Source organism: Oncorhynchus nerka, linkage group LG19, assembly GCF_034236695.1.
Source record: "Oncorhynchus nerka isolate Pitt River linkage group LG19, Oner_Uvic_2.0, whole genome shotgun sequence".
Lineage (NCBI taxonomy): Eukaryota > Metazoa > Chordata > Actinopteri > Salmoniformes > Salmonidae > Oncorhynchus > Oncorhynchus nerka.
The window spans coordinates 31505972-31532312 of record NC_088414.1 but is presented as its reverse complement, the minus strand read 5'-3'; the positions used below and the strand labels follow the sequence as shown (position 1 = coordinate 31532312).

Here is a 26341-nt window from a genome sequence, read left to right as displayed (position 1 = left end):
ACACACTGTGGGAGGGTAAGACACCTTGACACTGTCGAACAATCACAGTGTTCGAGAGGAGAACTGGAATTAACAGAATTCCGGGGGCCATCTCTCGAACGAAGACTTCCTTTCCTGTCATTCCATCCCTGTGTTTGTTCATAAAAGTGGAGGTGTGTCTGGCCTCTGGCTGCTGATGTGTTTTCTGGGAAAGGGTGGGGCTTTATAGGTGTACTCATTCGTCGGGAGCTGTCTGATCGTGGGAGCCATATTCCTGATACACCATGAACCCCGAGAAGGCTAAAAAGGGTAACTTGACTCGTGCTAGACGAGGAGAATGTGATATTACCATAGCATATTAGCAGGTCACTGGAACTGAATAGTAAGGAAGGGAGAGTGAGATTGGGAAGGATGTCTCAGTGGAGTTTCATGTAGACCAACTGGGGTCATTCACTATGGGCAGTCTAGAACCATGGGTCTCTATAGAAGGTATTTGTGTAAATCACTGTGTAATTCATGGAGTCAGGCCATAGCTCACACTGAAAGGGATGGCTATGTAAACCCATACACCCAATTTGGGACCAGATGAAGTATAGTAAGGGTTGGAGTTTCTGACTGTGTTCCCGAGCAGAGGAAGTATGGTATAAAGGTACGAATTGACATTAAAACGATAAAGACCAAGGATCTCGGGTTATGGTATGTAGGCTTTGACCAGTTTTCAACTGATGCTATGGCACCGTTCCAGGTGGCAAAGGTTAGAGTTGATAAGGAGACTATGGTCGGCCGGAGTTCAATCAATCTCCCTAACGCAACGGACATTCCTAGTGTAATCATCCATGTTAAAGGACAACTACGAATAATTCAGGTTAAAGCTATATAAAGAGTATTAACCAAAACCTTGAGAGAACAAAATCAAATCAAATCATGACACGTATTAAAGTGTCGTCAGACTGGCTAGAATGCTTATCTACACAGGGAGGCTTTGGCCTGGTCATAAATTATCTATACTGGTGGGGGTCGATGTAGGAAGGCTTGAGAACTATACTGCCATTGTACCGGAGTGGAGGAGGGACGGGACAGTTTGAAACCTTAATGACGTCATTGTAAATTGTATCATGTTCAGTACTCTCGAGAATAAAAGCTAGTGCTTGATTTTGAGACTGGTCTCCGCCCATTTTTATTCAAATAAGTTTCTTACAAATCCTTAAAAATGGGCTGAGTGTATTAATTGAATGGGGTAATAAACATATAGGAATTTAATTCCTCTAACATTGGGCCTCCTTTTCAACAGGACTGAGAAAACATGACGACGATGACAGTTAAAAGTGCCATTTTCAGCATTCACTTCCCACTTTCTTCTCCAACAGAGTTGTGACCCGTCTCTTCTCCAACAGAGAGTTGTGACCTGTCTCTTCTCCAACAGAGAGTTGTGACCTGTCTCTTCTCCAACAGAGAGTTGTGACCCGTCTCTTCTCCAACAGAGAGTTGTGACCTGTCTCTTCTCCAACAGAGAGTTGTGACCTGTCTCTTCTCCAACAGAGAGTTGTGACCTGTCTCTTCTCCAACACGACCTGTCTCTTCTCCAACAGAGAGTTGTGACCTGTCTCTTCTCCAACAGAGAGTTGTGACCTGTCTCTTCTCCAACAGAGAGTTGTGACCTGTCTCTTCTCCAACAGAGAGTTGTGACCTGTCTCTTCTCCAACAGAGAGTTGTGACCTGTCTCTTCCCCAACAGAGAGTTGTGACCTGTCTCTTCTCCAACAGAGAGTTGTGACCTGTCTCTTCTCCAACAGAGAGTTGTGACCTGTCTCTTCTCCAACAGAGTTGTGACCTGTCTCTTCTCCAACAGAGTTGTGACCTGTCTCTTCTCCAACAGAGAGTTGTGACCTGTCTCTTCTCCAACAGAGTTGTGACCTGTCTCTTCTCCAACAGAGAGTTGTGACCTGTTTCTTCTCCAACAGAGAGTTGTGACCTGTCTCAAGCCTATCGTCTGTCTCTTCACTAATCTGACCCCTACTCAGTACTGACCCCTTCTTCTTGCTCTTCTCTGTAGAGGCATCTTTCACATTCTCTCCTCCGTTGACGGAGATCTCCTTAGGCACAGAGGGCTCCTTCTCCTCCTCCTTCTCTGTGCGGCTGGCAGACTTCTTCAGCACCTCAAAGTCAGAGTCTGGGTCCACCTCCAGGACCTGGTCCTCGGGGATGGTCAGGGTTCGTGTCAGGGGGGTGGTCCCAGCCATGATTTTAAAGGTCTCGTGGAACTCCACGGGCATACTGAGCCTCAGGAACAACAGATCGGTGTTGGCATTCTGAGAGCCGAAGGTCTTGTGGGTCAGTTTCAGACAGGGGGCGTTGTCCACCGTCCCATCCACACGGGACACCTACACAGGGCATGTGGGAGAAAGGGCAGAAAATCACATCTTGAAAACCCACAGAAGAAAACATTTGAATGTTAACGTGTTTTAAATGGAATCATAAAATATAGGAAGGGAAGCCATTCCAAGACACTGTTGTTGAACAACATATGCTGTACTGTACATCAACGTGAGGGTGTTCTGTAGGAATAGGGATGAATTGGGGCAGGCTCTTGCTGAACCACATGGTGATGTCTCTCTTCATGTTGATGGCGAAGGGTTCAAAGCCCTCCTGAAGGCCACAGATGGTGAAGTAGCGCAGGCTGCTGACGTTCTGGCCCAGGTTGAGCCGGCCAACCTGAGACAGGCCCAGACTACACACAGGGATAAAACCTGGAGACCAGCAGATTCAGTTTAATGAATAACACTAATCTAAAATCAGTAGATCCCTCCTACAAGGATTTACCTCCCAAGCCCCAGCAGCCTCCCCATACGTCACCTCCAAGCACCCAGCAGCCTCCCCATCCGTCACTCACCATCTCCTATGTCAATGTCCTTGAAGGCCATCTCAGATCCAGAGTCACTGATCAGCATCTTTCCGTTCAGGGTGAAGAAGATGTTCTGCTCTACCAGGTCAATCATACAGCCCACCACGTCACCTGGCAACCAGATACGACCAAACGGCTCATTGCCCACATGCCAACGCTGAGCCTAAAAAAGAACGGTCAAAGTTCAAATACAACATGTTAGTGACATGTTTTCCCTAAAACATGTTTTCCCTAAAACAGACACAGAACATTTATCCCCAACCATACCTTGAAACCATTGAAGACATAGGCGAGCTCATCTGCTCCCAGCTCTGTGTCAGCGCGGACACTGGGTCTGGCCCAACCCACTCTCATCTCCCCCACAGTCACAGCCTCAAACTCAAAGTACCACTTCCCCTGGGTCACCGCGTATGACCTCTCAGCCCGGAACACCCGGATCTTATCTCCACGAGAATGACCTTCCCCATGACCACCTAGCACAAACAGATTCAGGTGACATTATTAACAGGTTATATATTCATTATATACACAGTTCAATATATATATATATGTATGTATGTATGTATGTATGTATGTATGCATGTATGTGCGTGCGTGCGTGCGTATGTACAGTGGGGAGAACAAGTATTTGATACACTGCCGATTTTGCAGGTTTTCCTACTTACAAAGCATGTAGAGGTCTGTAATTTTATCATAGGTACACTTCAACTGTGAGAGATGGAATCTATAACAAAAATCCAGAAAATCACATTGTATGATTTTTAAATAATTAATTTGCATTTTATTGCATGATATAAGTATTTGATACATCAGAAAAGCAGAACTTAATATTTGGTACAGAAATCTTTGTTTGCAATTACAGAGATCATACATTTGCTGTAGTTCTTGACCAGGTTTGCACACACTGCAGCAGGGATTTTGGCCCACTCCTCCATACAGACCTTCTCCAGATCCTTCAGGTTTCAGGGCTGTCGCTGGGCAATACGGACTTTCACCTCCCTCCAAAGATGTTCTATTGGGTTCAGGTCTGGAGACTGGCTAGGTCACTCCAGGACCTTGAGATGCTTCTTACGGAGCCACTCCTTAGTTGCCCTGGCTGTGTGTTTTGGGTCGTTGTCATGCTGGAGGGATGCTGAGGGAAGGAGGTTGTTGGCCAAGATCTCGCGATACATGGCCCCATCCATCCTCCCCTCAATACGGTGCAGTCATCCTGTCCCCTTTGCAGAAAAGCATCCCCAAAGAATGATGTTTCCACCTCCATGCTTCACGGTTGGGGTTGTACTCATCTTTCTTTTGTCCTCATCTTTCTTTTTTTCTTTTTCCTCCAAACACGGCGAGTGGAGTTTAGACCAAAAAGCTCTCTTTTTGTCTCATCAGACCACATGACCTTCTCCCATTCCTCCTCTGGATCATCCAGATGGTCATTGGCAAATTCAGACGGGCCTGGACATGCGCTGGCTTGAGCAGAGGGACCTTGCGTGTGCTGCAGTAGTTTAATCCATGACGGCGTAGTGTGTTACTAATGGTTTTCTTTGAGACTGTGGTCCCAGCTCTCTTCAGGTCATTGACCAGGTCCTGCCGTGTAGTTCTGGGCTGATCCCTCACCTTCCTCATGATCATTGATGCCCCACGAGGTGAGATCTTGCATGGAGCCCCAGACCGAGGGTGATTGACAGTCATCTTGACCTTCTTCCATTTTCTAATAATTGAGCCAACAGTTGTTGCCTTCTCACCAAGCTGCTTGCCTATTGTCCTGTAGCCCATCTCAGTCTTGTGCAGGTTTAAAATTTAACCCTGATGTCCTTACACAGCTCTCTGGTCTTGGCCATTGTGGAGAGGTTGGAGTCTGTTTGATTGAGTGTGTGGACAGGTGTCTTTTATACAGGTAACAAGTTCAAACAGGTGTAGTTAATACAGGTAATGAGTGGAGAACAGGAGGGCTTCTTAAAGAAAAACTAACAGGTATGTGAGAGCCGGAATTCTTACTGGTTGGTAGGTGATCAAATACGTACATATATGTCATGCAATAAAATGCAAATTAATTACTTAAAAATCATACAATGTGATTTTCTGGATTTTTGTTTTAGATTCTGTCTCTCACAGTTGAAGTGTACCTATGATAGAAATTACAGACCTCTACATGCTTTGTAAGTAGGAAAACCTGCAAAATCAGCAGTGTATCAAATACTTGTTCTCCCCACTGTATGCATGCATGTATGTATGTATGTATGTATGTATGTATGTATGTATGTATGTATGTATGTATGTATGTATGTGTATTTATGTGTGTGTGTATATACACACACACACTCATTGGACAGTTTATTAGGTACACAAACCCTGTTGACAAAAATGGTCACATGTCTAGCTATATAAAACTGTCAGACAGGCATCGAGGCATTCAGTTACTGTTGTATTGAATGTTACAATGAGCAAAACAAATGACCTAAGTGACTTTGAGCGTGGTATGATCTTCAGGGCCAGGTGCGCCGGTTTCAGTATCTCAGAAATAGCTTTTCATGCACAACAGTGTCTAGGTTTTACCAAGAATGGTGCGACAAAAAAAAAACATCCAGGTGTGGGGAAAGTTTTCCTGGCACACATTAGGTCCCGTGATACCAAGTGACCAACGTTTCCATGCCCTGAAGAATTCAGACCGTTCTGGAAGCTAAGGGGGATCCGACCCGGTGCTAGATCAGTTTATATCTTGGCAGACAGACGGACAGACTCACTGCTCTCCTGGTCAGGTGGCTCAATGTTGTAACCGTAGCCGATGAGAGTGCGGACAGCTGCACAGACAGCGTCTCTGTTGGTCTTCTTGGTCTTTTCGTCCAGCAGGTTGTACGGCACCAGGCGCGGGTTGCGCTTGTTCATTATGTCCTGAACATGGAAATAAACAGGTCAAATCAACAAACAATTGTGTGAGTCATAGAATGATTGTGCAAGTTACGGACTTTAATCTCCTGGAAAGATTGATACTGTGTAAAGAAAGCTCCAAGAACAATATTATTTGTTTTTCTAAACATCTTGAATAGTTATGTAAGGGAAATTTTAATGTTGGTGCTATTCTTATAACTCATTTCTGTGTTCTATTCATGTGCTGTTCTATAAACCAATTCCTGTGTTGATGCAAGTGGCTGACTGCACAAATCACACCTATCAGTAGCTGTGATTTGGCAGTACGCCCAGACCGTGTTTTGAGAACGAACGACCGTGTTTTGAGAACAAACTAAAGATATCTCAGTTTCAAGGTCTCAGCTTAGAGAAGAGAAGCCTTGTGAGGTGTTGGTCTGGCACATGTTATGAAACAGTATTGGTCAATCACATGGATGAAACAAAACAGTAAGGATTCATTAATTATGCTAAATCATGGAAATATAACATGTCTGTGTATAGCCGTGTATAAGACAACGGTTGGGACTGCCTCGCCAGTGTTTTTCTGACAGACACGTGTACTATGGTGCATTGAGTTGGTTGGAACCTCTCCAGCGTGTTGACAATAAACAATGATTCATTTAAGATTGACTTTGAGTGCCCCTGTGGAAGAATTTCCACAACAGTTACATAAATATTGGCTCTGAAAACATCATAACTAAGACAACTCATGAGTCAGTAGGACTCATACTTGTTGTGTGCCCACCTGTAAGCCTTCGTGTGCGTTAAAAGCCACCTGACAGAAACACATTGTCTAAAATGACTTAAGCTATGATCACAGGTTAGTTTTCCCACGAGATCAGAGAGAGATGAAAGATACCTGTACAATGCTGTAGGTCCACCCTTGGTGAACCCTGTCACGAGCCCACACGTTGTGCCCATTCTCTGCCAGTCTCTCCACTAGGTTGGTCTGGTTGGGTGTCAGCTTGACATGGTTGAGGTCCAGAGGGGCAGGCTTATATCCACTACTCATCATATACCTGTGGACCAAACATGAGGTTATGATTAGACTAGTAAGTGAGATGTCATTAGGACTCTTCTATTACACTCACTAAGTGAACAGGCCTCTACTTAAAAGACAATCCAACATTTCAAAACGTTTATCTCTGATAATGTGAATGAAAAAGGAAACCTCACACTGCTCTTGATAGGATTACTGATCTTTAATAAGGTTATGTATCGGCCTCACGGCCTTCGTCAGAAAACAATACTGTCTACCATGTTAGTTAATATCGGAGAATAATTGAGTCAACATCTAAAATAGTCTGAGATCCTGTTTTGAGGTCTGACTCACGTCTTGGGCATCTTGATGTTCTTCAGGTTCTCCTCTGCTTTCTCATCTCCCATGCCCACATGGCAGCCCAGCGCCAGTAGAGTCCTTTGAGAAACAGAGGTAGTGAATACTGAGCACACACACACTAGGCGGAGAGGGCGTGTACAAGACCTTGACTCACTTGAGTGTTTCTACTGACATGGCAAGGTTGTAATTCCTCTCTGGCTCTGGCAGGCTCTGGAAATCTACCAGGCAGGAGTGCAGTTTCTGGTTGTCATCTCTGAACTGGAGTAGAGGAATGCAAGCAGAGGACAGAAACAATTTGCTTGCCAGATTGAAGTAAATAGATAGTCAGTCAGTCATGTAAGCAGTGTGAGCTGAATAGGGCAGTATGGGAAGCACTCACCGACCCATAGGTCCATCCTTGTTCAATGCGAGTGACAGCCCATAGCTCATGGCTGTTTTCTGCCAGCTTCTCCCGAATGCGCTCCAAGTGAGGCGGAAGCACAATCTGAAAGGACAACATGGTGAATGGAAGCAAGAGAAAGGAGACAGAGAAATGCATTGATAAGTCAAGACTTTTACCTGTGCTGTGTCCACAGGGCAGGGGGTGAAGGCTGTGTGCGAGAGGGACTGTGTAGGCCCCAACAGATTGCGGACACCATTGACATCATGCTTATACTCCTTGATGGGCTCAATATGCAGTCGATCCTTGGGTAGCACAGCCTCATAGCATGGAGCATAGCCTGGGGGTGGGAGGAATTTAAAGTCTCCATGGCGCCCTCCCAGGAGAAAACGAACCCTGGACGTTTTAAAGAAGAACAACATTAACAGTGATGACTCATTCTACATCCTCTCTGACAGATTCTAAATAACAACAGCCCTGTTAGCCCCATCAGAGGTTCTCACTTGACGCCTGCAGAGAAGCTGACGACAGGGAAGAATAAGCCATCCAGGTTGAAGTTCTCAAACATGCCCTGCACCGGGTGCCCGTTGATACGGAACGAAATACTGGGCACACTCAGATCAAGGCAGCAGCTGACCACATCGTCTGCGGCTAGGATGTGCATGTTGGGGGTGGCGACATGACGTGGGACTCGTCCTGGGGAGGCAGACAGACAGAGGTCAGCATCACCTCAACCTTGTCAAAGAGAACTGCATTCTACAGATAAGCCCTGCTGACTGTACCTGACCACAGGTGGAGTCCATCAAAGGCGTATGAGTAGAGGTCGTCCCCCACCCCGTTACCACCCCAGCCCTCACCACCTCCAGGGTAGGGGCTGTAGCCATCAGTCAGAGCCCAGCCCACACGCAGGTGGAAGGCCTGGGCGGTCAAGAAGGGCTCTACATGGTCCACCATCACCTCAAAATACCACTTCTTATACTGAGTTGATCCTCCACACGTTCCTAGGAAGATGTTGGGCCTCACACTGAGGGGGGAGGAAAATAACCACAACTTTAACGGTTTGAAGAAAAAAAACAATTGGATATTCAACTAAATGAATTTAGAATGACCAGATGTCACACCTGGTGACATAATTGATGATGTTGGACTGCAGGAGGAGATCGCGACCTGGAAGCAGATTCTCTGTGATGAGATTCTGATTGGACCTTACAGCCACCCCATTACACACACACAAAGAGCAGAGCACATCCAACACCTAAGAAAACACAGGGAGAGAGCAAGGCAAAGGGCTAGTGATTCCCAAATCACTGGACTGCCAACCAGATTGTTCCTAGGCCGTCATTGAAAATAAGAATTTGTTCTTAACTGACTTGCCTAGTAAAATAAAGGTAAAATAAAAAAAATAAAAAATTAAAATTACCTTTAAACACTTCTCTGGATAAATACAGGCTTAAATAATATTCACTGACCTTGTGATTGCGTCCATGCTTATCCAGTAGAGAAATGATAGATTTAATGTGGTTCTCCTGGATAATGTTCAAAACCTCTGGACTCTCAATCAGAACACAGTATAGCACCTCCAGGATGCCTGCGGTGAACATAATACACAATGAAACACTGACGATTCACCCAAAACACATTAAAGTCAATCTGAAAGGGGTGCAAAAGGTTCTGAAAGGGGACTTTACCTGAGGAGGCCTCCAGACGGTCCAGTTTGCTGACCAGCCAGTCCAGATTATCACAGAACAGTGCACAGTTCGCCCGGTTCCCCCTGATCAGTGAGGCTTCATATGAAGACAATGACAGAGAGAACAGACAATACCCGATCAGAGCTAGGTCGTGTTCAGGATGACGGGTATGCTGGCACAAAAACTACAGCAATGCAGAGAAGGTGATGTACCTTGGAACACGAAGTGAAAGGATCAATAGCGGGTCACATACCCAGCAGCTCGTAGAGGAGATTAACTATCTCCTTCCAAGACTCGGCAGCCTCCTCCCCTGCAAACTCTGAGAAGTGGGCCGCTGTGTTGTAGACATTGAGTCGGTCGATACAGTCCAGCACCAGGGTGATCATGCCCTGTTGGAATGGCACAAAAAGCATGGGAATACCAAAGGCAGGAGCAGTTCAGGGAAAATAGTTAGAAAGTAAATCAACGTTTATTTGTCACAGCACAGAATAGAGTGGGTGTAATGATACAGTGAAATGCTTACTTGCAGTTCTTCCGCAACAGAATAAATATAAAGCACATTCGGTAGTATTCAGACACCTGGACTTTTTCCACATTTTGCTACGCTACAGTCTTATTCTAAAATTAATTAAATAATTATTTTTCCTCATCAATCTACACACAATCTACACCATGATGACAAATCAAAAACAGATTGTACATGATTTACATACAGTAAGTATTCAAACCCTTTGTTATGAGACTTGAAATTGAGCTCAGGTGCATCCTGTTTCCATTGGTCATCCTTGAGATGTTTCTACAACTTGATTGGAGTCCACCTGTGGTAAATTCAATTGATTGGACATGATTTGGAAAGACACACACCTGTCTATATAACGTCCCACAGTTAACAGTGCATGTCAGAGCAAAAAACACGCCATGAGGTCGAAGGAATTGTCCGTAGAGCTTCGAGACAGGATTCTGTCGAGGCACAGATCTGGCGAAGGGTACCAAAAAATGTCAGCAGCATTGAAAGTCCCCAAGAACACAGTGGCTATCATTCTTAAATGGAAGAAGGTTGGAACCAACAAGATTCTTCCTAGAGCTGGCCGCCCCGGCCAAACTGAGCAATCGGGAGAGAAGGGCCTTGGTCAGGGAGGTGACCAAGAACCTGATAGTCACTCTGACAGAGCTCCAGAGTTCCTCTGTGGAGATGGGAGGATCTTCCAGAAGGACAACCATCTCTGCAGCACTGCACCAATCAGGCCTTTATGGTAGAGTGGCCAGACGGAAGCCATTCCTCAGTAAAAGGGACATGACAGATGCTTGGATTTAGCCAAAAGGCACCTAAAGGACTCTCATACCATGAGAAACAAGATTCTCTGGTCTGATGAAACCAAGATTGAACTCTTTGGCCTGAATGCTAAGCGTCATGTCTGGAAGAAACCAGGCACCATAGCTGTGGTGAAGCATGATGGTGGCAGCATCATGATGTGGGGAAGTTTTTCAGCGTCGGGAATGGGAGACTAGTGAGGATCGAGGGAAAGATGAACGGAGCAAAGTCCAGAGAGATACTTGAAGAAAACCTGCTCCAGAGCGCTCAAGACCCCTGACCAGAGTGAAGATTCACCTTCCAACAGGACAACAACCCTAAGCACACAGCCAAGACAACTCAGGATTGGCTTTGGGACAAGTCTCTGAATGTCCTTGAATGACCCAGCCAGAGCCCAGACGAACCCGACCGAGCATCTCTGGAGAGACCTGAATGTAGCTGTGCAGCGACACTGCCCATCCAACCTGACAGAGCTTGAGAGGATCTACAGAAAATAATGGGAGAAACTCCCCAAATACAGGTGTGCCAAGCTTGTAGCGTCCTACCCAAGAAGACTGGAGCCTGTAATCGCTGCCAAAGGTGCTTCAACAAAGTACTGAGTAAAGGGTCTGAATACTGTGATATTTTGATATTTCCGTTTTTTAAGATAAGTTTGTAAAAGTTTGTAAAACCATGTTTTTGCCTTGTCATTATGGGTTACTGTGTGTAGATTGAGGGGGGAAAACAATTGAATCCATTTTAGAATAAGCCTGTAACGTAACAAAATGTGGAAAAAGTGAAAGTGTCTGAATGCTGAATACTGAACAGTGTATCCTCTGGAGCTGCTGTCTGTGAGCACTGACCTCCTCTTGGAAGAGGTTCTGTCTGTTCTTAAGGGAGCGTAGTCTGGTCTGTTTCTCCTCGTGCTCCAGCTCCTCTGGGGGCTGGAAGTAGAAGATGAGGTCCTGCAGGGAGAGGACCACAGAGTCCATGGGCAGAGACGGTGAGCCTGAAGATGACTTGTTCTTCCCACTCAGAGAGTCCAGCGCTCTGGAGACACAGAACAAGCCACAACGTCACTGCACTGACCAAACATTAAAGCAGGGCCATCTGGCCCTCCTGAAGGATAGCAGTAAATCAAAGGGGGTCTATACATAACACCATAATGTGCACAAGCATGAACATGTTCACCGATTCCTAGGTATGTGCTCAGACAGCAAGCGCAGTGGGAGTGGAGAGGGGCCATACTTGATGAACTGGGTGAAGAGGCCTGCTGTGTTGTAGATCATACGAGCAGCCAGGAACTCCTCTGTCTGGGAGCGGGCCACGGTCAGGGCATCGTCCATGTGGCCCTCCTTATGAAGGATGGCCTGACAGATACAAGAGGTGCATTAACAACATGGATAAAGAACTAGGTTTGTTCAAGGGAGAAGCTGACTACAGAGTACTTTAAAAGGCACTAAAATGTCTTTATTTTGTCTTAGCATGTAGTTTGACGTTGTTCTTCCTGTCCTTTAGGTGTTCAGGGCAAGTTGCCACACGAGTCCTCCATACCTTCCTCTTAAGAGGTCCCAGGCGAGCGGACTTGGCATCGACAGAGGCGTATGTAAGCCAGAGGCCAGTGGAGACGTGCTGTACAAAACACATGGACTCCCCATACTTGATCTCTGGCGTGCCCATGCCCTCCACATCTCGCTTCTTAACCACCTCCACCTTTTCCTGCGGGGTGGACCGTGAAACAACAAGGAGAAGGAATTCAACACAACATCAACAGAGCTGGGTATGGAGGGATGATGGAAATGCTGTTACCTTCTATGAAATGGACCACATGCGGAAAATGCGTGTAGGCCATTGCTCTTTTTATTTTCACACTGCCGTTTGTGACGACCCTGACCTTGGAGATTCTGAAGCAGAAGGCTGACATCTTGGCGTTGGCTTTTTCAGGGTCCACCACCATCAGTCCTTTCTCTTCATCCAAGCAGAGGTAGCGACCTGTGGTTATATGACGCACTCGGAACGACTGGCCCCATTTCATGTGACCTCCACTCCATCTACACAGAGCCATAATTATAACACCAAGGAGAGAACTCGTAAGAAATGTGAATGGTTTATGTTACTTAAAGCTGATGGACACAAGCGCATTCGCTCACCCAATCCGGAGGGGTTCTAGTCTCCATAGTGACCGGGCATGGCTACAGACAGCACCCCCTTCATAGTGAGCAATTCTGAAAAACAGAGATGGGCTGTTAGTGACAGATAATAAGGTATCTGATTAAATGTGGAATAATTCAACAGTTTTCATCACCTGCGCTGGTTGTCTCCTTGCTCGGCAGCAGGGATAGCCAAGCACTCATCCATGTGACCATGGAACAGTCTCAGAACATAGCCTCCAGTTAGAAAGCCTGAGGGGATAATGTTACATCAACAATGAGAGAAAGACCAACTCAATCACCAATGAAAATGCAGTCCCCCAGTGCATAACTGCAGCAACAGAGATATGCACTGTGAGGCCATATAAATTATACATTGTGGCGCCATGTGTGGTGCTGTCTGTATATTATGCACTGTGTGGCCATGTGTGGTGCTGTCTGTATATTATGCACTGTGTGGCCATGTGTGGTGCTGTCTGTATATTATACACTGTATGGCCATGTGTGGTGCTGTCTGTATATTATGCACTGTGTGGCCATGTGTGGTGCTGTCTGTATATTATACACTGTGTGGCCATGTGTGGTGCTGTCTGTATATTATGCACTGTGTGGCCATGTGTGGTGCTGTCTGTATATTATACACTGTGTGGCCATGTGTGGTGCTGTCTGTATATTATGCACTGTGTGGCCATGTGTGGTGCTGTCTGTATATTATACACTGTGTGGCCATGTGTGGTGCTGTCTGTATATTATGCACTGTGTGGCCATGTGTGGTACGCTGTCTGTATATTATGCACTGTGTGGCCATGTGTGGTGCTGTCTGTATATTATACACTGTGTGGCCATGTGTGGTGCTGTCTGTATATTATACACTGTGTGGCCATGTGTGGTGCTGTCTGAATATTATGCACTGTGTGGCCATGTGTGGTGCTGTCTGTATATTATACACTGTGTGGCCATGTGTGGTGCTGTCTGTATATTATGCACTGTGTGGCCATGTGTGGTACGCTGTCTGTATATTATGCACTGTGTGGCCATGTGTGGTGCTGTCTGTATATTATACACTGTGTGGCCATGTGTGGTGCTGTCTGTATATTATGCACTGTGTGGCCATGTGTGGTGCTGTCTGTATATTATGCACTGTATGGCCATGTGTGGTGCTGTCTGTATATTATGCACTGTGTGGCCATGTGTGGTACGCTGTCTGTATATTATGCACTGTGTGGCCATGTGTGGTGCTGTCTGTATATTATACACTGTATGGCCATGTGTGGTGCTGTCTGTATATTATACACTGTGTGGCCATGTGTGGTACGCTGTCTGTATATTATGCACTGTATGGCCATGTGTGGTGCTGTCTGTATATTATACACTGTATGGCCATGTGTGGTGCTGTCTGTATATTATACACTGTATGGCCATGTGTGGTGCTGTCTGTATATTATACACTGTGTGGCCATGTGTGGTGCTGTCTGTATATTATACACTGTGTGGCCATGTGTGGTGCTGTCTGTATATTATACACTGTGTGGCCATGTGTGGTGCTGTCTGTATATTATACACTGTGTGGCCATGTGTGGTGCTGTCTGTATATTATACACTGTGTGGCCATGTGTGGTGCTGTCTGTATATTATGCACTGTGTGGCCATGTGTGGTGCTGTCTGTATATTATACACTGTGTGGCCATGTGTGGTGCTGTCTGTATATTATGCACTGTGTGGCCATGTGTGGTGCTGTCTGTATATTATGCACTGTGTGGCCATGTGTGGTGCTGTCTGTATATTATACACTGTATGGCCATGTGTGGTGCTGTCTGTATATTATGCACTGTGTGGCCATGTGTGGTGCTGTCTGTATATTATGCACTGTGTGGCCATGTGTGGTGCTGTCTGTATAATTATACACTGTGTGGCCATGTGTGGTACGCTGTCTGTATATTATACACTGTGTGGCCATGTGTGGTGCTGTCTGTATATTATACACTGTATGGCCATGTGTGGTGCTGTCTGTATATTATGCACTGTGTGGCCATGTGTGGTGCTGTCTGTATATTATACACTGTATGGCCATGTGTGGTGCTGTCTGTATATTATGCACTGTGTGGCCATGTGTGGTGCTGTCTGTATATTATACACTGTATGGCCATGTGTGGTGCTGTCTGTATATTATACACTGTGTGGCCATGTGTGGTGCTGTCTGTATATTATGCACTGTGTGGCCATGTGTGGTGCTGTCTGTATATTATACACTGTATGGCCATGTGTGGTGCTGTCTGTATATTATACACTGTATGGCCATGTGTGGTGCTGTCTGTATATTATGCACTGTGTGGCCATGTGTGGTGCTGTCTGTATATTATGCACTGTGTGGCCATGTGTGGTGCTGTCTGTATATTATGCACTGTGTGGCCATGTGTGGTACGCTGTCTGTATATTATGCACTGTATGGCCATGTGTGGTGCTGTCTGTATATTATGCACTGTGTGGCCATGTGTGGTGCTGTCTGTATATTATACACTGTGTGGCCATGTGTGGTGCTGTCTGTATATTATGCACTGTATGGCCATGTGTGGTGCTGTCTGTATATTATACACTGTGTGGCCATGTGTGGTGCTGTCTGTATATTATACACTGTGTGGCCATGTGTGGTGCTGTCTGTATATTATACACTGTATGGCCATGTGTGGTGCTGTCTGTATATTATGCACTGTGTGGCCATGTGTGGTGCTGTCTGTATATTATACACTGTATGGCCATGTGTGGTGCTGTCTGTATATTATGCACTGTGTGGCCATGTGTGGTGCTGTCTGTATATTATGCACTGTATGGCCATGTGTGGTGCTGTCTGTATATTATGCACTGTGTGGCCATGTGTGGTGCTGTCTGTATATTATGCACTGTATGGCCATGTGTGGTGCTGTCTGTATATTATACACTGTGTGGCCATGTGTGGTGCTGTCTGTATATTATACACTGTGTGGCCATGTGTGGTGCTGTCTGTATATTATGCACTGTGTGGCCATGTGTGGTGCTGTCTGTATATTATACACTGTATGGCCATGTGTGGTGCTGTCTGTATATTATGCACTGTATGGCCATGTGTGGTGCTGTCTGTATATTATGCACTGTATGGCCATGTGTGGTGCTGTCTGTATATTATGCACTGTGTGGCCATGTGTGGTGCTGTCTGTATATTATGCACTGTATGGCCATGTGTGGTGCTGTCTGTATATTATGCACTGTGTGGCCATGTGTGGTGCTGTCTGTATATTATGCACTGTATGGCCATGTGTGGTGCTGTCTGTATATTATACACTGTATGGCCATGTGTGGTGCTGTCTGTATATTATGCACTGTGTGGCCATGTGTGGTGCTGTCTGTATATTATACACTGTGTGGCCATGTGTGGTGCTGTCTGTATATTATGCACTGTATGGCCATGTGTGGTGCTGTCTGTATATTATGCACTGTGTGGCCATGTGTGGTGCTGTCTGTATATTATGCACTGTGTGGCCATGTGTGGTGCTGTCTGTATATTATGCACTGTGTGGCCATGTGTGGTGCTGTCTGTATATTATACACTGTGTGGCCATGTGTGGTGCTGTGTCTGTATATTATGCACTGTATGGCCATGTGTGGTGCTGTCTGTATATTATGCACTGTGTGGCCATGTGTGGTGCTGTCTGTATATTATGCACTGTGTGGCCATGTGTGGTGCTGTCTGTATATTATGCACTGTGTGGCCATGTGTGGTGCTGTCTGTATATTATGCACTGTATGGCCATGTGTGGTGCTGTCTGTATATTATGCACTGTGTGGCCATGTGTGGTGCTGTCTGTATATTATGCACTGTGTGGCCATGTGTGGTGCTGTCTGTATATTATGCACTGTGTGGCCATGTGTGGTGCTGTCTGTATATTATGCACTGTATGGCCATGTGTGGTGCTGTCTGTATATTATACACTGTGTGGCCATGTGTGGTGCTGTCTGTATATTATACACTGTGTGGCCATGTGTGGTGCTGTCTGTATATTATGCACTGTGTGGCCATGTGTGGTGCTGTCTGTATATTATACACTGTGTGGCCATGTGTGGTGCTGTCTGTATATTATGCACTGTGTGGCCATGTGTGGTACGCTGTCTGTATATTATGCACTGTGTGGCCATGTGTGGTGCTGTCTGTATATTATACACTGTGTGGCCATGTGTGGTGCTGTCTGTATATTATGCACTGTGTGGCCATGTGTGGTGCTGTCTGTATATTATACACTGTGTGGCCATGTGTGGTGCTGTCTGAATATTATGCACTGTGTGGCCATGTGTGGTGCTGTCTGTATATTATACACTGTGTGGCCATGTGTGGTGCTGTCTGTATATTATGCACTGTGTGGCCATGTGTGGTACGCTGTCTGTATATTATGCACTGTGTGGCCATGTGTGGTGCTGTCTGTATATTATACACTGTGTGGCCATGTGTGGTGCTGTCTGTATATTATGCACTGTGTGGCCATGTGTGGTGCTGTCTGTATATTATGCACTGTATGGCCATGTGTGGTGCTGTCTGTATATTATGCACTGTGTGGCCATGTGTGGTACGCTGTCTGTATATTATGCACTGTGTGGCCATGTGTGGTGCTGTCTGTATATTATACACTGTATGGCCATGTGTGGTGCTGTCTGTATATTATACACTGTGTGGCCATGTGTGGTACGCTGTCTGTATATTATGCACTGTATGGCCATGTGTGGTGCTGTCTGTATATTATACACTGTATGGCCATGTGTGGTGCTGTCTGTATATTATACACTGTATGGCCATGTGTGGTGCTGTCTGTATATTATACACTGTGTGGCCATGTGTGGTGCTGTCTGTATATTATACACTGTGTGGCCATGTGTGGTGCTGTCTGTATATTATACACTGTGTGGCCATGTGTGGTGCTGTCTGTATATTATACACTGTGTGGCCATGTGTGGTGCTGTCTGTATATTATACACTGTGTGGCCATGTGTGGTGCTGTCTGTATATTATGCACTGTGTGGCCATGTGTGGTGCTGTCTGTATATTATACACTGTGTGGCCATGTGTGGTGCTGTCTGTATATTATGCACTGTGTGGCCATGTGTGGTGCTGTCTGTATATTATGCACTGTGTGGCCATGTGTGGTGCTGTCTGTATATTATACACTGTATGGCCATGTGTGGTGCTGTCTGTATATTATGCACTGTGTGGCCATGTGTGGTGCTGTCTGTATATTATGCACTGTGTGGCCATGTGTGGTGCTGTCTGTATAATTATACACTGTGTGGCCATGTGTGGTACGCTGTCTGTATATTATACACTGTGTGGCCATGTGTGGTGCTGTCTGTATATTATACACTGTATGGCCATGTGTGGTGCTGTCTGTATATTATGCACTGTGTGGCCATGTGTGGTGCTGTCTGTATATTATACACTGTATGGCCATGTGTGGTGCTGTCTGTATATTATGCACTGTGTGGCCATGTGTGGTGCTGTCTGTATATTATACACTGTATGGCCATGTGTGGTGCTGTCTGTATATTATACACTGTGTGGCCATGTGTGGTGCTGTCTGTATATTATGCACTGTGTGGCCATGTGTGGTGCTGTCTGTATATTATACACTGTATGGCCATGTGTGGTGCTGTCTGTATATTATACACTGTATGGCCATGTGTGGTGCTGTCTGTATATTATGCACTGTGTGGCCATGTGTGGTGCTGTCTGTATATTATGCACTGTGTGGCCATGTGTGGTGCTGTCTGTATATTATGCACTGTGTGGCCATGTGTGGTACGCTGTCTGTATATTATGCACTGTATGGCCATGTGTGGTGCTGTCTGTATATTATGCACTGTGTGGCCATGTGTGGTGCTGTCTGTATATTATACACTGTGTGGCCATGTGTGGTGCTGTCTGTATATTATGCACTGTATGGCCATGTGTGGTGCTGTCTGTATATTATACACTGTGTGGCCATGTGTGGTGCTGTCTGTATATTATACACTGTGTGGCCATGTGTGGTGCTGTCTGTATATTATACACTGTATGGCCATGTGTGGTGCTGTCTGTATATTATGCACTGTGTGGCCATGTGTGGTGCTGTCTGTATATTATACACTGTATGGCCATGTGTGGTGCTGTCTGTATATTATGCACTGTGTGGCCATGTGTGGTGCTGTCTGTATATTATGCACTGTATGGCCATGTGTGGTGCTGTCTGTATATTATGCACTGTGTGGCCATGTGTGGTGCTGTCTGTATATTATGCACTGTATGGCCATGTGTGGTGCTGTCTGTATATTATACACTGTGTGGCCATGTGTGGTGCTGTCTGTATATTATACACTGTGTGGCCATGTGTGGTGCTGTCTGTATATTATGCACTGTGTGGCCATGTGTGGTGCTGTCTGTATATTATACACTGTATGGCCATGTGTGGTGCTGTCTGTATATTATGCACTGTATGGCCATGTGTGGTGCTGTCTGTATATTATGCACTGTGTGGCCATGTGTGGTGCTGTCTGTATATTATGCACTGTGTGGCCATGTGTGGTGCTGTCTGTATATTATGCACTGTATGGCCATGTGTGGTGCTGTCTGTATATTATGCACTGTGTGGCCATGTGTGGTGCTGTCTGTATATTATGCACTGTATGGCCATGTGTGGTGCTGTCTGTATATTATACACTGTATGGCCATGTGTGGTGCTGTCTGTATATTATGCACTGTGTGGCCATGTGTGGTGCTGTCTGTATATTATACACTGTGTGGCCATGTGTGGTGCTGTCTGTATATTATGCACTGTATGGCCATGTGTGGTGCTGTCTGTATATTATGCACTGTGTGGCCATGTGTGGTGCTGTCTGTATATTATGCACTGTGTGGCCATGTGTGGTGCTGTCTGTATATTATGCACTGTGTGGCCATGTGTGGTGCTGTCTGTATATTATACACTGTGTGGCCATGTGTGGTGCTGTCTGTATATTATGCACTGTATGGCCATGTGTGGTGCTGTCTGTATATTATGCACTGTGTGGCCATGTGTGGTGCTGTCTGTATATTATGCACTGTGTGGCCATGTGTGGTGCTGTCTGTATATTATGCACTGTGTGGCCATGTGTGGTGCTGTCTGTATATTATGCACTGTATGGCCATGTGTGGTGCTGTCTGTATATTATGCACTGTGTGGCCATGTGTGGTGCTGTCTGTATATTATGCACTGTGTGGCCATGTGTGGTGCTGTCTGTATATTATGCACTGTGTGGCCATGTGTGGTGCTGTCTGTATATTATGCACTGTATGGCCATGTGTGGTGCTGTCTGTATATTATACACTGTGTGGCCATGTGTGGTGCTGTCTGTATATTATGCACTGTATGGCCATGTGTGGTGCTGTCTGTATATTATACACTGTGTGGCCATGTGTGGTGCTGTCTGTATATTATGCACTGTGTGGCCATGTGTGGTGCTGTCTGTATATTATACACTGTATGGCCATGTGTGGTGCTGTCTGTATATTATACACTGTGTGGCCATGTGTGGTGCTGTCTGTATATTATACACTGTGTGGCCATGTGTGGTACGCTGTCTGTATATTATGCACTGTGTGGCCATGTGTGGTGCTGTCTGTATATTATACACTGTATGGCCATGTGTGGTGCTGTCTGTATATTATGCACTGTGTGGCCATGTGTGGTGCTGTCTGTATATTATGCACTGTATGGCCATGTGTGGTGCTGTCTGTATATTATACACTGTATGGCCATGTGTGGTACGCTGTCTGTATATTATACACTGTATGGCCATGTGTGGTGCTGTCTGTATATTATACACTGTATGGCCATGTGTGGTGCTGTCTGTATATTATACACTGTGTGGCCATGTGTGGTGCTGTCTGTATATTATACACTGTATGGCCATGTGTGGTGCTGTCTGTATATTATACACTGTATGGCCATGTGTGGTGCTGTCTGTATATTATACACTGTATGGCCATGTGTGGTGCTGTCTGTATATTATACACTGTATGGCCATGTGTGGTGCTGTCTGTATATTATACACTGTGTGGCCATGTGTGGTGCTGTCTGTATATTATACACTGTGTGGCCATGTGTGGTGCTGTCTGTATATTATACACTGTATGGCCATGTGTGGTGCTGTCTGTATATTATACACTGTGTGGCCATGTGTGGTGCTGTCTGTATATTATACACTGTGTGGCCATGTGTGGTACGCTGTCTGTATATTATGCACTGTATGGCCATGTGTGGTGCTGTCTGTATATTATGCACTGTATGGCCATGTGTGGTGCTGTCTGTATATTATGCACTGTATGGCCATGTGTGGTGCTGTCTGTATATTATGCACTGTGTGGCCATGTGTGGTGCTGTCTGTATATTATGCACTGTATGGGCATGTGTGGTGCTGTCTGTATATTATGCACTGTGTGGCCATGTGTGGTGCTGTCTGTATATTATGCACTGTATGGCCATGTGTGGTGCTGTCTGTATATTATGCACTGTATGGCCATGTGTGGTGCTGTCTGTATATTATGCACTGTATGGCCATGTGTGGTGCTGTCTGTATATAATACACTGTATGGCCATGTGTGGTGCTGTCTGTATATTATGCACTGTGTGGCCATGTGTGGTGCTGTCTGTATATTATGCACTGTATGGCCATGTGTGGTACGCTGTCTGTATATTATGCACTGTATGGCCATGTGTGGTGCTGTCTGTATATTATGCACTGTGTGGCCATGTGTGGTGCTGTCTGTATATTATGCACTGTATGGCCATGTGTGGTACGCTGTCTGTATATTATGCACTGTGTGGCCATGTGTGGTGCTGTCTGTATATTATGCACTGTATGGCCATGTGTGGTGCTGTCTGTATATTATGCACTGTATGGCCATGTGTGGTGCTGTCTGTATATTATACACTGTATGGCCATGTGTGGTGCTGTCTGTATATTATGCACTGTATGGCCATGTGTGGTGCTGTCTGTATATTATACACTGTATGGCCATGTGTGGTACGCTGTCTGTATATTATGCACTGTATGGCCATGTGTGGTGCTGTCTGTATATTATACACTGTATGGCCATGTGTGGTGCTGTCTGTATATTATACACTGTATGGCCATGTGTGGTGCTGTCTGTATATTATGCACTGTATGGCCATGTGTGGTGTTGTCTGTATATTATGCACTGTGTGGCCATGTGTGGTGCTGTCTGTATATTATACACTGTATGGCCATGTGTGGTGCTGTCTGTATATTATGCACTGTATGGCCATGTGTGGTACGCTGTCTGTATATTATGCACTGTGTGGCCATGTGTGGTGCTGTCTGTATATTATGCACTGTATGGCCATGTGTGGTGCTGTCTGTATATTATACACTGTATGGCCATGTGTGGTGCTGTCTGTATATTATACACTGTATGGCCATGCGTGGTGCTGTCTGTATATTATACACTGTATGGCCATGTGTGGTGCTGTCTGTATATTATACACTGTGTGGCCATGTGTGGTGCTGTCTGTATATTATACACTGTATGGCCATGTGTGGTGCTGTCTGTATATTATACACTGTGTGGCCATGTGTGGTGCTGTCTGTATATTATACACTGTGTGGCCATGTGTGGTACGCTGTCTGTATATTATGCACTGTATGGCCATGTGTGGTGCTGTCTGTATATTATGCACTGTATGGCCATGTGTGGTGCTGTCTGTATATTATGCACTGTGTGGCCATGTGTGGTACGCTGTCTGTATATTATGCACTGTATGGCCATGTGTGGTGCTGTCTGTATATTATGCACTGTGTGGCCATGTGTGGTGCTGTCTGTATATTATGCACTGTGTGGCCATGTGTGGTGCTGTCTGTATATTATGCACTGTATGGCCATGTGTGGTGCTGTCTGTATATTATGCACTGTATGGCCATGTGTGGTGCTGTCTGTATATTATGCACTGTATGGCCATGTGTGGTGCTGTCTGTATATAATACACTGTATGGCCATGTGTGGTGCTGTCTGTATATTATGCACTGTGTGGCCATGTGTGGTGCTGTCTGTATATTATGCACTGTATGGCCATGTGTGGTACGCTGTCTGTATATTATGCACTGTATGGCCATGTGTGGTGCTGTCTGTATATTATGCACTGTGTGGCCATGTGTGGTGCTGTCTGTATATTATGCACTGTATGGCCATGTGTGGTACGCTGTCTGTATATTATGCACTGTGTGGCCATGTGTGGTGCTGTCTGTATATTATGCACTGTATGGCCATGTGTGGTGCTGTCTGTATATTATGCACTGTATGGCCATGTGTGGTGCTGTCTGTATATTATACACTGTATGGCCATGTGTGGTGCTGTCTGTATATTATGCACTGTATGGCCATGTGTGGTGCTGTCTGTATATTATACACTGTATGGCCATGTGTGGTACGCTGTCTGTATATTATGCACTGTATGGCCATGTGTGGTGCTGTCTGTATATTATACACTGTATGGCCATGTGTGGTGCTGTCTGTATATTATACACTGTATGGCCATGTGTGGTGCTGTCTGTATATTATGCACTGTATGGCCATGTGTGGTGCTGTCTGTATATTATGCACTGTGTGGCCATGTGTGGTGCTGTCTGTATATTATACACTGTATGGCCATGTGTGGTGCTGTCTGTATATTATGCACTGTGTGGCCATGTGTGGTGCTGTCTGTATATTATACACTGTGTGGCAATGTGTGGTGCTGTCTGTATATTATGCACTGTGTGGCCATGTGTGGTGCTGTCTGTATATTATACACTGTGTGGCCATGTGTGGTGCTGTCTGTATATTATACACTGTATGGCCATGTGTGGTGCTGTCTGTATATTATGCACTGTGTGGCCATGTGTGGTACGCTGTCTGTATATTATGCACTGTGTGGCCATGTGTGGTGCTGTCTGTATATTATGCACTGTGTGGCCATGTGTGGTGCTGTCTGTATATTATACACTGTGTGGCCATGTGTGGTGCTGTCTGTATAATTATGCACTGTGTGGCCATGTGTGGTGCTGTCTGTATATTATACACTGTGTGGCCATGTGTGGTGCTGTCTGTATATTATACACTGTATGGCCATGTGTGGTGCTGTCTGTATATTATGCACTGTATGGCCATGTGTGGTGCTGTCTGTATATTATGCACTGTGTGGCCATGTGTGGTGCTGTCTGTATATTATGCACTGTGTGGCCATGTGTGGTGCTGTCTGTATATTATACACTGTGTGGCCATGTGTGGTGCTGTCTGTATATTATACACTGTATGGCCATGTGTGGTGCTGTCTGTATATTATGCACTGTGTGGCCATGTGTGGTGCTGTCTGTATATTATGCACTGTGTGGCCATGTGTGGTGCTGTCTGTATATTATACACTGTATGGCCATGTGTGGTGCTGTCTGTATATTATGCACTGTGTGGCCATGTGTGGTGCTGTCTGTATATTATGCACTGTATGGCCATGTGTGGTGCTGTCTGTATATTATACACTGTGTGGCCATGTGTGGTGCTGTCTGTATATTATACACTGTGTGGCCATGTGTGGTGCTGTCTGTATATTATGCACTGTGTGGCCATGTGTGGTGCTGTCTGTATATTATACACTGTATGGCCATGTGTGGTGCTGTCTGTATATTATGCACTGTATGGCCATGTGTGGTGCTGTCTGTATATTATGCACTGTATGGCCATGTGTGGTGCTGTCTGTATATTATGCACTGTGTGGCCATGTGTGGTGCTGTCTGTATATTATGCACTGTGTGGCCATGTGTGGTGCTGTCTGTATATTATACACTGTGTGGCCATGTGTGGTGCTGTCTGTATATTATACACTGTATGGCCATGTGTGGTGCTGTCTGTATATTATGCACTGTGTGGCCATGTGTGGTGCTGTCTGTATATTATGCACTGTGTGGCCATGTGTGGTGCTGTCTGTATATTATACACTGTATGGCCATGTGTGGTGCTGTCTGTATATTATGCACTGTGTGGCCATGTGTGGTGCTGTCTGTATATTATGCACTGTATGGCCATGTGTGGTGCTGTCTGTATATTATACACTGTGTGGCCATGTGTGGTGCTGTCTGTATATTATACACTGTGTGGCCATGTGTGGTGCTGTCTGTATATTATGCACTGTGTGGCCATGTGTGGTGCTGTCTGTATATTATACACTGTATGGCCATGTGTGGTGCTGTCTGTATATTATGCACTGTATGGCCATGTGTGGTGCTGTCTGTATATTATGCACTGTATGGCCATGTGTGGTGCTGTCTGTATATTATGCACTGTGTGGCCATGTGTGGTGCTGTCTGTATATTATGCACTGTATGGCCATGTGTGGTGCTGTCTGTATATTATGCACTGTGTGGCCATGTGTGGTGCTGTCTGTATATTATGCACTGTATGGCCATGTGTGGTGCTGTCTGTATATTATGCACTGTATGGCCATGTGTGGTGCTGTCTGTATATTATACACTGTGTGGCCATGTGTGGTGCTGTCTGTATATTATGCACTGTGTGGCCATGTGTGGTGCTGTCTGTATATTATACACTGTATGGCCATGTGTGGTGCTGTCTGTATATTATACACTGTGTGGCCATGTGTGGTGCTGTCTGTATATTATACACTGTGTGGCCATGTGTGGTACGCTGTCTGTATATTATGCACTGTGTGGCCATGTGTGGTGCTGTCTGTATATTATACACTGTATGGCCATGTGTGGTGCTGTCTGTATATTATGCACTGTGTGGCCATGTGTGGTGCTGTCTGTATATTATGCACTGTATGGCCATGTGTGGTGCTGTCTGTATATTATACACTGTATGGCCATGTGTGGTACGCTGTCTGTATATTATACACTGTATGGCCATGTGTGGTGCTGTCTGTATATTATACACTGTATGGCCATGTGTGGTGCTGTCTGTATATTATACACTGTGTGGCCATGTGTGGTGCTGTCTGTATATTATACACTGTATGGCCATGTGTGGTGCTGTCTGTATATTATACACTGTATGGCCATGTGTGGTGCTGTCTGTATATTATACACTGTATGGCCATGTGTGGTGCTGTCTGTATATTATACACTGTATGGCCATGTGTGGTGCTGTCTGTATATTATACACTGTGTGGCCATGTGTGGTGCTGTCTGTATATTATACACTGTATGGCCATGTGTGGTGCTGTCTGTATATTATACACTGTGTGGCCATGTGTGGTGCTGTCTGTATATTATACACTGTGTGGCCATGTGTGGTACGCTGTCTGTATATTATGCACTGTATGGCCATGTGTGGTGCTGTCTGTATATTATGCACTGTATGGCCATGTGTGGTGCTGTCTGTATATTATGCACTGTATGGCCATGTGTGGTGCTGTCTGTATATTATGCACTGTGTGGCCATGTGTGGTGCTGTCTGTATATTATGCACTGTATGGGCATGTGTGGTGCTGTCTGTATATTATGCACTGTGTGGCCATGTGTGGTGCTGTCTGTATATTATGCACTGTATGGCCATGTGTGGTGCTGTCTGTATATTATGCACTGTATGGCCATGTGTGGTGCTGTCTGTATATTATGCACTGTATGGCCATGTGTGGTGCTGTCTGTATATAATACACTGTATGGCCATGTGTGGTG

General features: G+C 45.5%; 1 pseudogene; it reads right to left on the bottom strand.

The window, feature by feature from the left end:
- Positions 1–26341, bottom strand: part of LOC115101391 (ryanodine receptor 1-like) — a 116334-nt pseudogene that overhangs the window by 73639 nt on the left and 16354 nt on the right.